Genomic DNA, 14,135 nt, shown 5'->3' on the forward strand with positions numbered 1-14,135 from the left:
AGCGAAACGTAATCCTCCGGCGGCGAGCGTATAAATCCTTCCCTGCTGCTGATGGTCTTCAGTGGGAGCGGCAGCACGGCAGCGACCATGTTCACAGAGCATGCTTGGCTTGCTTTGCAGGTCCTGCCGCTAATCATCCACTGCAGGATATCAAGCAATGAACTTCCAGCCCTGGCGTCAACAACTTTTCCTAAAGCAAGCGACGTCAACAAGTGAAAAATCCCGGCAAGCGAAACGTCATCTTCCGGCGGCGACCATATAAAGCCTTCCCTGCTGCTGATGGTCTTCAGTGGGAGCGGCAGCACCGCAGCGACCATGATCACAGAGCATGCTTGGCTCTCTTTGCAGGTCCTGCCGCTGATCATCCACTGCAGGATATCAAGCAATGAACTTCCAGGCCTAGCGTCAACAACTTTTCCTAAAGCATGCGACGTCAACAAGTGAAATATCCCGGCAAGCGAAACGTCATCTTCCGGCGGCGAGCATTTAATACCTTCCCTGCTGCTGATGGCCTTCAGTGGGAGCGGCAGCACCGCAGCGACCATGGTCACAGAGCATGCTTGGCTTGCTTTGCACGTCCTGTCACTAATCATCCACTGCAGGATATCGAGCAATGAAGTTCCAGCCCTGGCGTCAACAACGTCAACAAGTGAAAAATTCCGGCAAGCGAAACGTCATCTTCCGGCGGCGAGCATATAAAGCATTCCCTACTGCTGATGGTCTTCAGTGGGAGTGGCAGCACCGCAGCGACCATGTTCACAGAGAATGCTTGGCTTGCTTTGCAGGTCCTGCCGCTAATCATCCACTGCAGGATATCAGGCAATGAAGTTCCAGCCCTGGCGTCAACAACTTTTCCTAAAGCAAGCGACGTCAACAAGTGAAAAATCCCGGCAAGCGAAACGTCATCTTCCGGCGGCGAGCATATAAAGCCTTCCCTGCTGCTGATGGTCTTCAGTGGGAGCAGCAGCACCGCAGCGACAATGTTCACAGAGCATGCTCGGCTTGCTTTGCAGGTCCTGCCGCTAATCATCCACTGCAGGATATCAAGCAAATAACTTCCAGCCCAGGCGTCAACAACTTTTCCTAAAACAAGCGACGTCAACAAGTGAAAAATCCCGGCAAGCGAAACGTCATCTTCCGGCGGCGTGCATATAAAGCCTTCCCTGCTGCTGATGGTCTTCAGTGGGAGCGGCAGCACCGCAGCGACCATGTTCACAGAGCATGCTTGGCTTTCTTTGCAGGTCCTGCCGCTAATCATCCACTGCAGGAAATCAAGCAATGAACTTCCAGCCCTGGCGTCAACAACTTTTCCTAAAGCAAGCGACGTCAACAAGTGAAAAATCCCGGCAAGCGAAACGTCATCTTCCGGCGGCGAGCATATAAAGCCTTCCCTGCTGCTGATGGTCTTCAGTGGGAGCAGCAGCACCGCAGCGACAATGTTCACAGAGCATGCTCGGCTTGCTTTGCAGGTCCTGCCGCTAATCATCCACTGCAGGATATCAAGCAAATAACTTCCAGCCCAGGCGTCAACAACTTTTCCTAAAACAAGCGACGTCAACAAGTGAAAAATCCCGGCAAGCGAAACGTCATCTTCCGGCGGCGTGCATATAAAGCCTTCCCTGCTGCTGATGGTCTTCAGTGGGAGCGGCAGCACCGCAGCGACCATGTTCACAGAGCATGCTTGGCTTTCTTTGCAGGTCCTGCCGCTAATCATCCACTGCAGGAAATCAAGCAATGAACTTCCAGCCCTGGCGTCAACAACTTTTCCTAAAGCAAGCGACGTCAACAAGTGAAAAATCCCGGCAAGCGAAACGTCATCTTCCGGCGGCGATCATATAAAGCCTTCCCTGCTGCTGATGGTCTTCAGTGGGAGCGGCAGCACCGCAGCGACAATGTTCACAGAGCATGCTTGGCTTGCTTTGCAGGTCCTGCCGCTAATCATCCACTGCAGGATATCAAGCAAATAACTTCCAGCCCAGGCGTCAACAACTTTTCCTAAAACAAGCGACGTCAACAAGTGAAAAATCCCGGAAAGCGAAACGTCATCTTCCGGCGGCGTGCATATAAAGCCTTCCCTGCTGCTGATGGTCTTCAGTGGGAGCGGCAGCACCGCAGCGACCATGTTCACAGAGCATGCTTGGCTTTCTTTGCAGGTCCTGCCGCTAATCATCCACTGCAGGATATCAAGCAATGAACTTCCAGCCCTGGCGTCAACAACTTTTCCTAAAGCAAGCGACGTCAACAAGTGCAAAATACCGGCAAGCGAAACGTCATCTTCCGGCGGCGAGCATATAAAGCCTTCCCTGCTGCTGATGGTCTTCAGTGGGAGCGGCAGCACCACAGCGACCATGTTCACAGAGCATGCTTGGCTTGCTTTGCAGGTCCTGCCGCTAATCATTCACTGCAGGATATCAAGCAATGAACTTCCAGCCGTGGCGTCAACAACTTTTCCTAAAGCAAGCGACGTCAACAATTGAAAAATTCCGGCAAGCGAAACGTCATCTTCCGGCGGCGAGCATATAAAGCATTCCCTGCTGCTGATGGTCTTCAGTGGGAGCGGCAGCACCGCAGCGACCATGTTCACAGAGCATGCTTGGCTTGGTATGCAGGTCCTGCCGCTAAACATCCACTGCTGGATATCAAGCAATGAACTTCCAGCTCTGGCGTCAACAACTTTTCCTAAAGCAAGCGACGTCAACAAGTGAAAAATTCCGGCAAGCGAAACGTCATCTTCCGGCGGCGAGCATATAAAGCCTTCCCTGCTGCTGATGGTCTTCAGTGGGAGCGGCAGCACCGCAGCGACCATGTTCACAGAGCATGCTTGGCTTGCTTTGCAGGTCCTGCCGCTAATCATCCACTGCAGGATATCAAGCAATGAACTTCCAGCCCTGGCGTCAACAACTTTTCCTAAAGCAAGCGACATCAACAAGTGAAAAATCCCGGCAAGCGAAACGTCATCTTCCGGCTGCGAGCATATAAAGCTTCCCTGCTGCTGATGGTCTTCAGTGGGAGCGGCAGCACCGCAGCGACCATGTTCACAGAGCATGCTTGGCTTGCTTTGCAGGTCCTGCCGCTAATCATCCACTGCAGGATATCAAGCAATGAACTTCCAGCCCTGGCGTCAGCAACTTTTCCTAAAGCAAGCGACGTCAACAAGTGGAGAATTCCGCAAGCGAAACGTAATCCTCCGGCGGCGAGCGTATAAATCCTTCCCTGCTGCTGATGGTCTTCAGTGGGAGCGGCAGCACGGCAGCGACCATGTTCACAGAGCATGCTTGGCTTGCTTTGCAGGTCCTGCCGCTAATCATCCACTGCAGGATATCAAGCAATGAACTTCCAGCCCTGGCGTCAACAACTTTTCCTAAAGCAAGCGACGTCAACAAGTGAAAAATCCCGGCAAGCGAAACGTCATCTTCCGGCGGCGACCATATAAAGCCTTCCCTGCTGCTGATGGTCTTCAGTGGGAGCGGCAGCACCGCAGCGACCATGATCACAGAGCATGCTTGGCTCTCTTTGCAGGTCCTGCCGCTGATCATCCACTGCAGGATATCAAGCAATGAACTTCCAGGCCTAGCGTCAACAACTTTTCCTAAAGCATGCGACGTCAACAAGTGAAATATCCCGGCAAGCGAAACGTCATCTTCCGGCGGCGAGCATTTAATACCTTCCCTGCTGCTGATGGCCTTCAGTGGGAGCGGCAGCACCGCAGCGACCATGGTCACAGAGCATGCTTGGCTTGCTTTGCACGTCCTGTCACTAATCATCCACTGCAGGATATCGAGCAATGAAGTTCCAGCCCTGGCGTCAACAACGTCAACAAGTGAAAAATTCCGGCAAGCGAAACGTCATCTTCCGGCGGCGAGCATATAAAGCATTCCCTACTGCTGATGGTCTTCAGTGGGAGTGGCAGCACCGCAGCGACCATGTTCACAGAGAATGCTTGGCTTGCTTTGCAGGTCCTGCCGCTAATCATACACTGCAGGATATCAAGCAATGAACTTCCAGCCCTGGCGTGAACAACTTTTCCTAAAGCAAGCGACGTCAACAAGTGAAAAATTCCGGCAAGCGAAACGTCATCTTCCGGCGGCGAGCATATACAGCCTTCCCTGCTGCTGATGGTCTTCAAAGGGAGCGGCAGCACCGCAGCGACCACGTTCACAGAGCATGCTTGGCTTGCTTTGCAGGTCCTGCCGCTAATCATCCACTGCAGGATATCAGGCAATGAAGTTCCAGCGCTGGCGTCAACAACTTTTCCTAAAGCAAGCGACGTCAACAAGTGAAAAATCCCGGCAAGCGAAACGTCATCTTCCGGCGGCGATCATATAAAGCCTTCCCTGCTGCTGATGGTCTTCAGTGGGAGCGGCAGCACCGCAGCGACAATGTTCACAGAGCATGCTTGGCTTGCTTTGCAGGTCCTGCCGCTAATCATCCACTGCAGGATATCAAGCAAATAACTTCCAGCCCAGGCGTCAACAACTTTTCCTAAAACAAGCGACGTCAACAAGTGAAAAATCCCGGAAAGCGAAACGTCATCTTCCGGCGGCGTGCATATAAAGCCTTCCCTGCTGCTGATGGTCTTCAGTGGGAGCGGCAGCACCGCAGCGACCATGTTCACAGAGCATGCTTGGCTTTCTTTGCAGGTCCTGCCGCTAATCATCCACTGCAGGATATCAAGCAATGAACTTCCAGCCCTGGCGTCAACAACTTTTCCTAAAGCAAGCGACGTCAACAAGTGCAAAATACCGGCAAGCGAAACGTCATCTTCCGGCGGCGAGCATATAAAGCCTTCCCTGCTGCTGATGGTCTTCAGTGGGAGCGGCAGCACCACAGCGACCATGTTCACAGAGCATGCTTGGCTTGCTTTGCAGGTCCTGCCGCTAATCATTCACTGCAGGATATCAAGCAATGAACTTCCAGCCGTGGCGTCAACAACTTTTCCTAAAGCAAGCGACGTCAACAATTGAAAAATTCCGGCAAGCGAAACGTCATCTTCCGGCGGCGAGCATATAAAGCATTCCCTGCTGCTGATGGTCTTCAGTGGGAGCGGCAGCACCGCAGCGACCATGTTCACAGAGCATGCTTGGCTTGGTATGCAGGTCCTGCCGCTAAACATCCACTGCTGGATATCAAGCAATGAACTTCCAGCTCTGGCGTCAACAACTTTTCCTAAAGCAAGCGACGTCAACAAGTGAAAAATTCCGGCAAGCGAAACGTCATCTTCCGGCGGCGAGCATATAAAGCCTTCCCTGCTGCTGATGGTCTTCAGTGGGAGCGGCAGCACCGCAGCGACCATGTTCACAGAGCATGCTTGGCTTGCTTTGCAGGTCCTGCCGCTAATCCTCCACTGCAGGATATCAAGCAATGAACTTCCAGCCCTGGCGTCAGCAACTTTTCCTAAAGCAAGCGACGTCAACAAGTGAAAAATTTCGCAAGCGAAACGTAATCCTCCGGCGGCGAGCGTATAAAGCCTTCCCTGCTGCTGATGGTCTTCAGTGGGAGCGGCAGCACGGCAGCGACCATGTTCACAGAGCATGCTTGGCTTCCTTTGTAGGTCCTGCCGCTAAACATCCACTGCTGGATATCAAGCAATGAACTTCCAGCTCTGGCGTCAACAACTTTTCCTAAAGCAAGCGACGTCAACAAGTGAAAAATTCCGGCAAGCGAAACGTCATCTTCCGGCGGCGAGCATATAAAGCCTTCCCTGCTGCTGATGGTCTTCAGTGGGAGCGGCAGCACCGCAGCGACCATGTTCACAGAGCATGCTTGGCTTGCTTTGCAGGTCCTGCCGCTAATCCTCCACTGCAGGATATCAAGCAATGAACTTCCAGCCCTGGCGTCAGCAACTTTTCCTAAAGCAAGCGACGTCAACAAGTGAAAAATTTCGCAAGCGAAACGTAATCCTCCGGCGGCGAGCGTATAAAGCCTTCCCTGCTGCTGATGGTCTTCAGTGGGAGCGGCAGCACGGCAGCGACCATGTTCACAGAGCATGCTTGGCTTCCTTTGTAGGTCCTGCCGCTAATCATCCACTGCAGGATATCAAGCAATGAACTTCCAGCCCTGGCGTGAACAACTTTTCCTAAAGCAAGCGACGTCAACAAGTGAAACATTCTGGCAAGCGAAACGTCATCTTCCGGCGGCGAGCATATAAAGCCTTCTCTGCTGCTGATGGTCTTCAGTGGGAGCGGCAGCACCGCAGCGACAATGTTCACAGAGCATGCTTGGCTTGCTTTGCAGGTCCTGCCGCTAATCATCCACTGCAGGATATAGAGTAAAGAGCTTCCAGCCCGGGCGTCAACAACTTTTCCTAAAGCAAGCGACATCAACAAGTGAAAAATCCCGGCAAGCGAAACGTCATCTTCCGGCTGCGAGCATATAAAGCCTTCCCTGCTGCTGATGGTCTTCAGTGGGAGCGTCAGCACCGCAACGACCATGTTCACAGAGCATGCTTGGCTTTCTTTGCAGGTCCTGCCGCTAATCATCCACTGCAGGATATCAAGCAATGAACTTCCAGCCCTGGCGTCAACAACTTTTCCTAAAGCAAGCGACATCAACAAGTGAAAAATCCCGGCAAGCGAAACGTCATCTTCCGGCTGCGAGCATATAAAGCCTTCTCTGCTGCTGATGGTCTTCAGTGGGAGCGGCAGCACCGCAGCGACCATGTTCACAGAGCATGCTTGGCTTTCTTTGCAGGTCCTGCCGCTAATCATCCACTGCAGGATATCAAGCAATGAACTTCCAGCCCTGGCGTCAACAACTTTTCCTAAAGCAAGCGACGTCAACAAGTGAAAAATTCTGGCAAGCGAAACGTCATCTTCCGGCGGCGAGCATATAAAGCCTTCCCTGCTGCTGATGGTCTTCAGTGGGAGCGGCAACACCGCAGCGACCATGTTCACAGAGCATGCTTGGCTTGCTTTGCAAGTCCTGCCGCTAATCATCCACTGCAGGATATCAAGCAATGAACTTCCAGCCCTGGCGTGAACAACTTTTCCTAAAGCAAGCGACGTCAACAAGTGAAACATTCTGGCAAGCGAAACGTCATCTTCCGGCGGCGAGCATATAAAGCCTTCTCTGCTGCTGATGGTCTTCAGTGGGAGCGGCAGCACCGCAGCGACAATGTTCACAGAGCATGCTTGGCTTGCTTTGCAGGTCCTGCCGCTAATCATCCACTGCAGGATATCAAGTAAAGAGCTTCCAGCCCGGGCGTCAACAACTTTTCCTAAAGCAAGCGACGTCAACAAGTGAAAAATCCCGGCAAGCGAAACGTCATCTTCCGGCGGCGAGCATATAAAGCCTTCCCTGCTGCTGATGGTCTTCAGTGGGAGCGGCAGCACCGCAGCGACCATGTTCACAGAGCATGCTTGGCTTTCTCTGCAGGTCCTGCCGCTAATCATCCACTGCAGGATATCAAGCAATGAACTTCCAGCCCTGGCGTCAACAACTTTTCCTAAAGCAAGCGACATCAACAAGTGAAAAATCCCGGCAAGCGAAACGTCATCTTCCGGCTGCGAGCATATAAAGCCTTCCCTGCTGCTGATGGTCTTCAGTGGGAGCGTCAGCACCGCAACGACCATGTTCACAGAGCATGCTTGGCTTTCTTTGCAGGTCCTGCCGCTAATCATCCACTGCAGGATATCAAGCAATGAACTTCCAGCCCTGGCGTCAACAACTTTTCCTAAAGCAAGCGACATCAACAAGTGAAAAATCCCGGCAAGCGAAACGTCATCTTCCGGCTGCGAGCATATAAAGCCTTCTCTGCTGCTGATGGTCTTCAGTGGGAGCGGCAGCACCGCAGCGACCATGTTCGCAGAGCATGCTTGGCTTTCTTTGCAGGTCCTGCCGCTAATCATCCACTGCAGGATATCAAGCAATGAACTTCCAGCCCTGGCGTCAACAACTTTTCCTAAAGCAAGCGACATCAACAAGTGAAAAATCCCGGCAAGCGAAACGTCATCTTCCGGCTGCGAGCATATAAAGCTTCCCTGCTGCTGATGGTCTTCAGTGGGATCGGCAGCACCGCAGCGACCATGTTCACAGAGCGTGTTGGCTTGCTTGGCAGGTCCTGCCGCTAATCATCCACTGCAGGATATCAAGCAATGAACTTCCAGCCCTGGCGTCAGCAACTTTTCCTAAAGCAAGCGACGTCAACAAGTGGAAAATTCCGCAAGCGAAACGTAATCCTCCGGCGGCGAGCGTATAAATCCTTCCCTGCTGCTGATGGTCTTCAGTGGGAGCGGCAGCACCGCAGCGACCATGGTCACAGAGCATGCTTGGCTTGCTTTGCACGTCCTGTCACTAATCATCCACTGCAGGATATCGAGCAATGAAGTTCCAGCCCTGGCGTCAACAACGTCAACAAGTGAAAAATTCCGGCAAGCGAAACGTCATCTTCCGGCGGCGAGCATATAAAGCATTCCCTACTGCTGATGGTCTTCAGTGGGAGTGGCAGCACCGCAGCGACCATGTTCACAGAGAATGCTTGGCTTGCTTTGCAGGTCCTGCCGCTAATCATACACTGCAGGATATCAAGCAATGAACTTCCAGCCCTGGCGTGAACAACTTTTCCTAAAGCAAGCGACGTCAACAAGTGAAAAATTCCGGCAAGCGAAACGTCATCTTCCGGCGGCGAGCATATACAGCCTTCCCTGCTGCTGATGGTCTTCAAAGGGAGCGGCAGCACCGCAGCGACCACGTTCACAGAGCATGCTTGGCTTGCTTTGCAGGTCCTGCCGCTAATCATCCACTGCAGGATATCAGGCAATGAAGTTCCAGCCCTGGCGTCAACAACTTTTCCTAAAGCAAGCGACGTCAACAAGTGAAAAATCCCGGCAAGCGAAACGTCATCTTCCGGCGGCGAGCATATAAAGCCTTCCCTGCTGCTGATGGTCTTCAGTGGGAGCAGCAGCACCGCAGCGACAATGTTCACAGAGCATGCTCGGCTTGCTTTGCAGGTCCTGCCGCTAATCATCCACTGCAGGATATCAAGCAATGAACTTCCAGCCGTGGCGTCAACAACTTTTCCTAAAGCAAGCGACGTCAACAATTGAAAAATTCCGGCAAGCGAAACGTCATCTTCCGGCGGCGAGCATATAAAGCATTCCCTGCTGCTGATGGTCTTCAGTGGGAGCGGCAGCACCGCAGCGACCATGTTCACAGAGCATGCTTGGCTTGGTATGCAGGTCCTGCCGCTAAACATCCACTGCTGGATATCAAGCAATGAACTTCCAGCTCTGGCGTCAACAACTTTTCCTAAAGCAAGCGACGTCAACAAGTGAAAAATTCCGGCAAGCGAAACGTCATCTTCCGGCGGCGAGCATATAAAGCCTTCCCTGCTGCTGATGGTCTTCAGTGGGAGCGGCAGCACCGCAGCGACCATGTTCACAGAGCATGCTTGGCTTGCTTTGCAGGTCCTGCCGCTAATCCTCCACTGCAGGATATCAAGCAATGAACTTCCAGCCCTGGCGTCAGCAACTTTTCCTAAAGCAAGCGACGTCAACAAGTGAAAAATTTCGCAAGCGAAACGTAATCCTCCGGCGGCGAGCGTATAAAGCCTTCCCTGCTGCTGATGGTCTTCAGTGGGAGCGGCAGCACGGCAGCGACCATGTTCACAGAGCATGCTTGGCTTCCTTTGTAGGTCCTGCCGCTAAACATCCACTGCTGGATATCAAGCAATGAACTTCCAGCTCTGGCGTCAACAACTTTTCCTAAAGCAAGCGACGTCAACAAGTGAAAAATTCCGGCAAGCGAAACGTCATCTTCCGGCGGCGAGCATATAAAGCCTTCCCTGCTGCTGATGGTCTTCAGTGGGAGCGGCAGCACCGCAGCGACCATGTTCACAGAGCATGCTTGGCTTGCTTTGCAGGTCCTGCCGCTAATCCTCCACTGCAGGATATCAAGCAATGAACTTCCAGCCCTGGCGTCAGCAACTTTTCCTAAAGCAAGCGACGTCAACAAGTGAAAAATTTCGCAAGCGAAACGTAATCCTCCGGCGGCGAGCGTATAAAGCCTTCCCTGCTGCTGATGGTCTTCAGTGGGAGCGGCAGCACGGCAGCGACCATGTTCACAGAGCATGCTTGGCTTCCTTTGTAGGTCCTGCCGCTAATCATCCACTGCAGGATATCAAGCAATGAACTTCCAGCCCTGGCGTGAACAACTTTTCCTAAAGCAAGCGACGTCAACAAGTGAAACATTCTGGCAAGCGAAACGTCATCTTCCGGCGGCGAGCATATAAAGCCTTCTCTGCTGCTGATGGTCTTCAGTGGGAGCGGCAGCACCGCAGCGACAATGTTCACAGAGCATGCTTGGCTTGCTTTGCAGGTCCTGCCGCTAATCATCCACTGCAGGATATAGAGTAAAGAGCTTCCAGCCCGGGCGTCAACAACTTTTCCTAAAGCAAGCGACATCAACAAGTGAAAAATCCCGGCAAGCGAAACGTCATCTTCCGGCTGCGAGCATATAAAGCCTTCCCTGCTGCTGATGGTCTTCAGTGGGAGCGTCAGCACCGCAACGACCATGTTCACAGAGCATGCTTGGCTTTCTTTGCAGGTCCTGCCGCTAATCATCCACTGCAGGATATCAAGCAATGAACTTCCAGCCCTGGCGTCAACAACTTTTCCTAAAGCAAGCGACATCAACAAGTGAAAAATCCCGGCAAGCGAAACGTCATCTTCCGGCTGCGAGCATATAAAGCCTTCTCTGCTGCTGATGGTCTTCAGTGGGAGCGGCAGCACCGCAGCGACCATGTTCACAGAGCATGCTTGGCTTTCTTTGCAGGTCCTGCCGCTAATCATCCACTGCAGGATATCAAGCAATGAACTTCCAGCCCTGGCGTCAACAACTTTTCCTAAAGCAAGCGACGTCAACAAGTGAAAAATTCTGGCAAGCGAAACGTCATCTTCCGGCGGCGAGCATATAAAGCCTTCCCTGCTGCTGATGGTCTTCAGTGGGAGCGGCAACACCGCAGCGACCATGTTCACAGAGCATGCTTGGCTTGCTTTGCAAGTCCTGCCGCTAATCATCCACTGCAGGATATCAAGCAATGAACTTCCAGCCCTGGCGTGAACAACTTTTCCTAAAGCAAGCGACGTCAACAAGTGAAACATTCTGGCAAGCGAAACGTCATCTTCCGGCGGCGAGCATATAAAGCCTTCTCTGCTGCTGATGGTCTTCAGTGGGAGCGGCAGCACCGCAGCGACAATGTTCACAGAGCATGCTTGGCTTGCTTTGCAGGTCCTGCCGCTAATCATCCACTGCAGGATATCAAGTAAAGAGCTTCCAGCCCGGGCGTCAACAACTTTTCCTAAAGCAAGCGACGTCAACAAGTGAAAAATCCCGGCAAGCGAAACGTCATCTTCCGGCGGCGAGCATATAAAGCCTTCCCTGCTGCTGATGGTCTTCAGTGGGAGCGGCAGCACCGCAGCGACCATGTTCACAGAGCATGCTTGGCTTTCTCTGCAGGTCCTGCCGCTAATCATCCACTGCAGGATATCAAGCAATGAACTTCCAGCCCTGGCGTCAACAACTTTTCCTAAAGCAAGCGACATCAACAAGTGAAAAATCCCGGCAAGCGAAACGTCATCTTCCGGCTGCGAGCATATAAAGCCTTCCCTGCTGCTGATGGTCTTCAGTGGGAGCGTCAGCACCGCAACGACCATGTTCACAGAGCATGCTTGGCTTTCTTTGCAGGTCCTGCCGCTAATCATCCACTGCAGGATATCAAGCAATGAACTTCCAGCCCTGGCGTCAACAACTTTTCCTAAAGCAAGCGACATCAACAAGTGAAAAATCCCGGCAAGCGAAACGTCATCTTCCGGCTGCGAGCATATAAAGCCTTCTCTGCTGCTGATGGTCTTCAGTGGGAGCGGCAGCACCGCAGCGACCATGTTCGCAGAGCATGCTTGGCTTTCTTTGCAGGTCCTGCCGCTAATCATCCACTGCAGGATATCAAGCAATGAACTTCCAGCCCTGGCGTCAACAACTTTTCCTAAAGCAAGCGACATCAACAAGTGAAAAATCCCGGCAAGCGAAACGTCATCTTCCGGCTGCGAGCATATAAAGCTTCCCTGCTGCTGATGGTCTTCAGTGGGATCGGCAGCACCGCAGCGACCATGTTCACAGAGCGTGTTGGCTTGCTTGGCAGGTCCTGCCGCTAATCATCCACTGCAGGATATCAAGCAATGAACTTCCAGCCCTGGCGTCAGCAACTTTTCCTAAAGCAAGCGACGTCAACAAGTGGAAAATTCCGCAAGCGAAACGTAATCCTCCGGCGGCGAGCGTATAAATCCTTCCCTGCTGCTGATGGTCTTCAGTGGGAGCGGCAGCACCGCAGCGACCATGGTCACAGAGCATGCTTGGCTTGCTTTGCACGTCCTGTCACTAATCATCCACTGCAGGATATCGAGCAATGAAGTTCCAGCCCTGGCGTCAACAACGTCAACAAGTGAAAAATTCCGGCAAGCGAAACGTCATCTTCCGGCGGCGAGCATATAAAGCATTCCCTACTGCTGATGGTCTTCAGTGGGAGTGGCAGCACCGCAGCGACCATGTTCACAGAGAATGCTTGGCTTGCTTTGCAGGTCCTGCCGCTAATCATACACTGCAGGATATCAAGCAATGAACTTCCAGCCCTGGCGTGAACAACTTTTCCTAAAGCAAGCGACGTCAACAAGTGAAAAATTCCGGCAAGCGAAACGTCATCTTCCGGCGGCGAGCATATACAGCCTTCCCTGCTGCTGATGGTCTTCAAAGGGAGCGGCAGCACCGCAGCGACCACGTTCACAGAGCATGCTTGGCTTGCTTTGCAGGTCCTGCCGCTAATCATCCACTGCAGGATATCAGGCAATGAAGTTCCAGCCCTGGCGTCAACAACTTTTCCTAAAGCAAGCGACGTCAACAAGTGAAAAATCCCGGCAAGCGAAACGTCATCTTCCGGCGGCGAGCATATAAAGCCTTCCCTGCTGCTGATGGTCTTCAGTGGGAGCAGCAGCACCGCAGCGACAATGTTCACAGAGCATGCTCGGCTTGCTTTGCAGGTCCTGCCGCTAATCATCCACTGCAGGATATCAAGCAAATAACTTCCAGCCCAGGCGTCAACAACTTTTCCTAAAACAAGCGACGTCAACAAGTGAAAAATCCCGGCAAGCGAAACGTCATCTTCCGGCGGCGTGCATATAAAGCCTTCCCTGCTGCTGATGGTCTTCAGTGGGAGCGGCAGCACCGCAGCGACCATGTTCACAGAGCATGCTTGGCTTTCTTTACAGGTCCTGCCGCTAATCATCCACTGCAGGAAATCAAGCAATGAACTTCCAGCCCTGGCGTCAACAACTTTTCCTAAAGCAAGCGACGTCAACAAGTGCAAAATACCGGCAAGCGAAACGTCATCTTCCGGCGGCGAGCATATAAAGCCTTCCCTGCTGCTGATGGTCTTCAGTGGGAGCGGCAGCACCACAGCGACCATGTTCACAGAGCATGCTTGGCTTGCTTTGCAGGTCCTGCCGCTAATCATTCACTGCAGGATATCAAGCAATGAACTTCCAGCCGTGGCGTCAACAACTTTTCCTAAAGCAAGCGACGTCAACAATTGAAAAATTCCGGCAAGCGAAACGTCATCTTCCGGCGGCGAGCATATAAAGCATTCCCTGCTGCTGATGGTCTTCAGTGGGAGCGGCAGCACCGCAGCGACCATGTTCACAGAGCATGCTTGGCTTCGTATGCAGGTCCTGCCGCTAAACATCCACTGCTGGATATCAAGCAATGAACTTCCAGCGCTGGCGTCAACAACTTTTCCTAAAGCAAGCGACGTCAACAAGTGAAAAATTCCGGCAAGCGAAACGTCATCTTCCGGCGGCGAGCATATACAGCCTTCCCTGCTGCTGATGGTCTTCAAAGGGAGCGGCAGCACCGCAGCGACCACGTTCACAGAGCATGCTTGGCTTGCTTTGCAGGTCCTGCCGCTAATCATCCACTGCAGGATATCAGGCAATGAAGTTCCAGCCCTGGCGTCAACAACTTTTCCTAAAGCAAGCGACGTCAACAAGTGAAAAATCCCGGCAAGCGAAACGTCATCTTCCGGCGGCGAGCATATAAAGCCTTCCCTGCTGCTGATGGTCTTCAGTGGGAGCAGCAGCACCGCAGCGACA

This window comes from Amblyomma americanum, chromosome 7 (genome assembly GCF_052857255.1).
Source record: "Amblyomma americanum isolate KBUSLIRL-KWMA chromosome 7, ASM5285725v1, whole genome shotgun sequence".
Taxonomy (NCBI): Eukaryota; Metazoa; Arthropoda; class Arachnida; order Ixodida; family Ixodidae; genus Amblyomma; species Amblyomma americanum.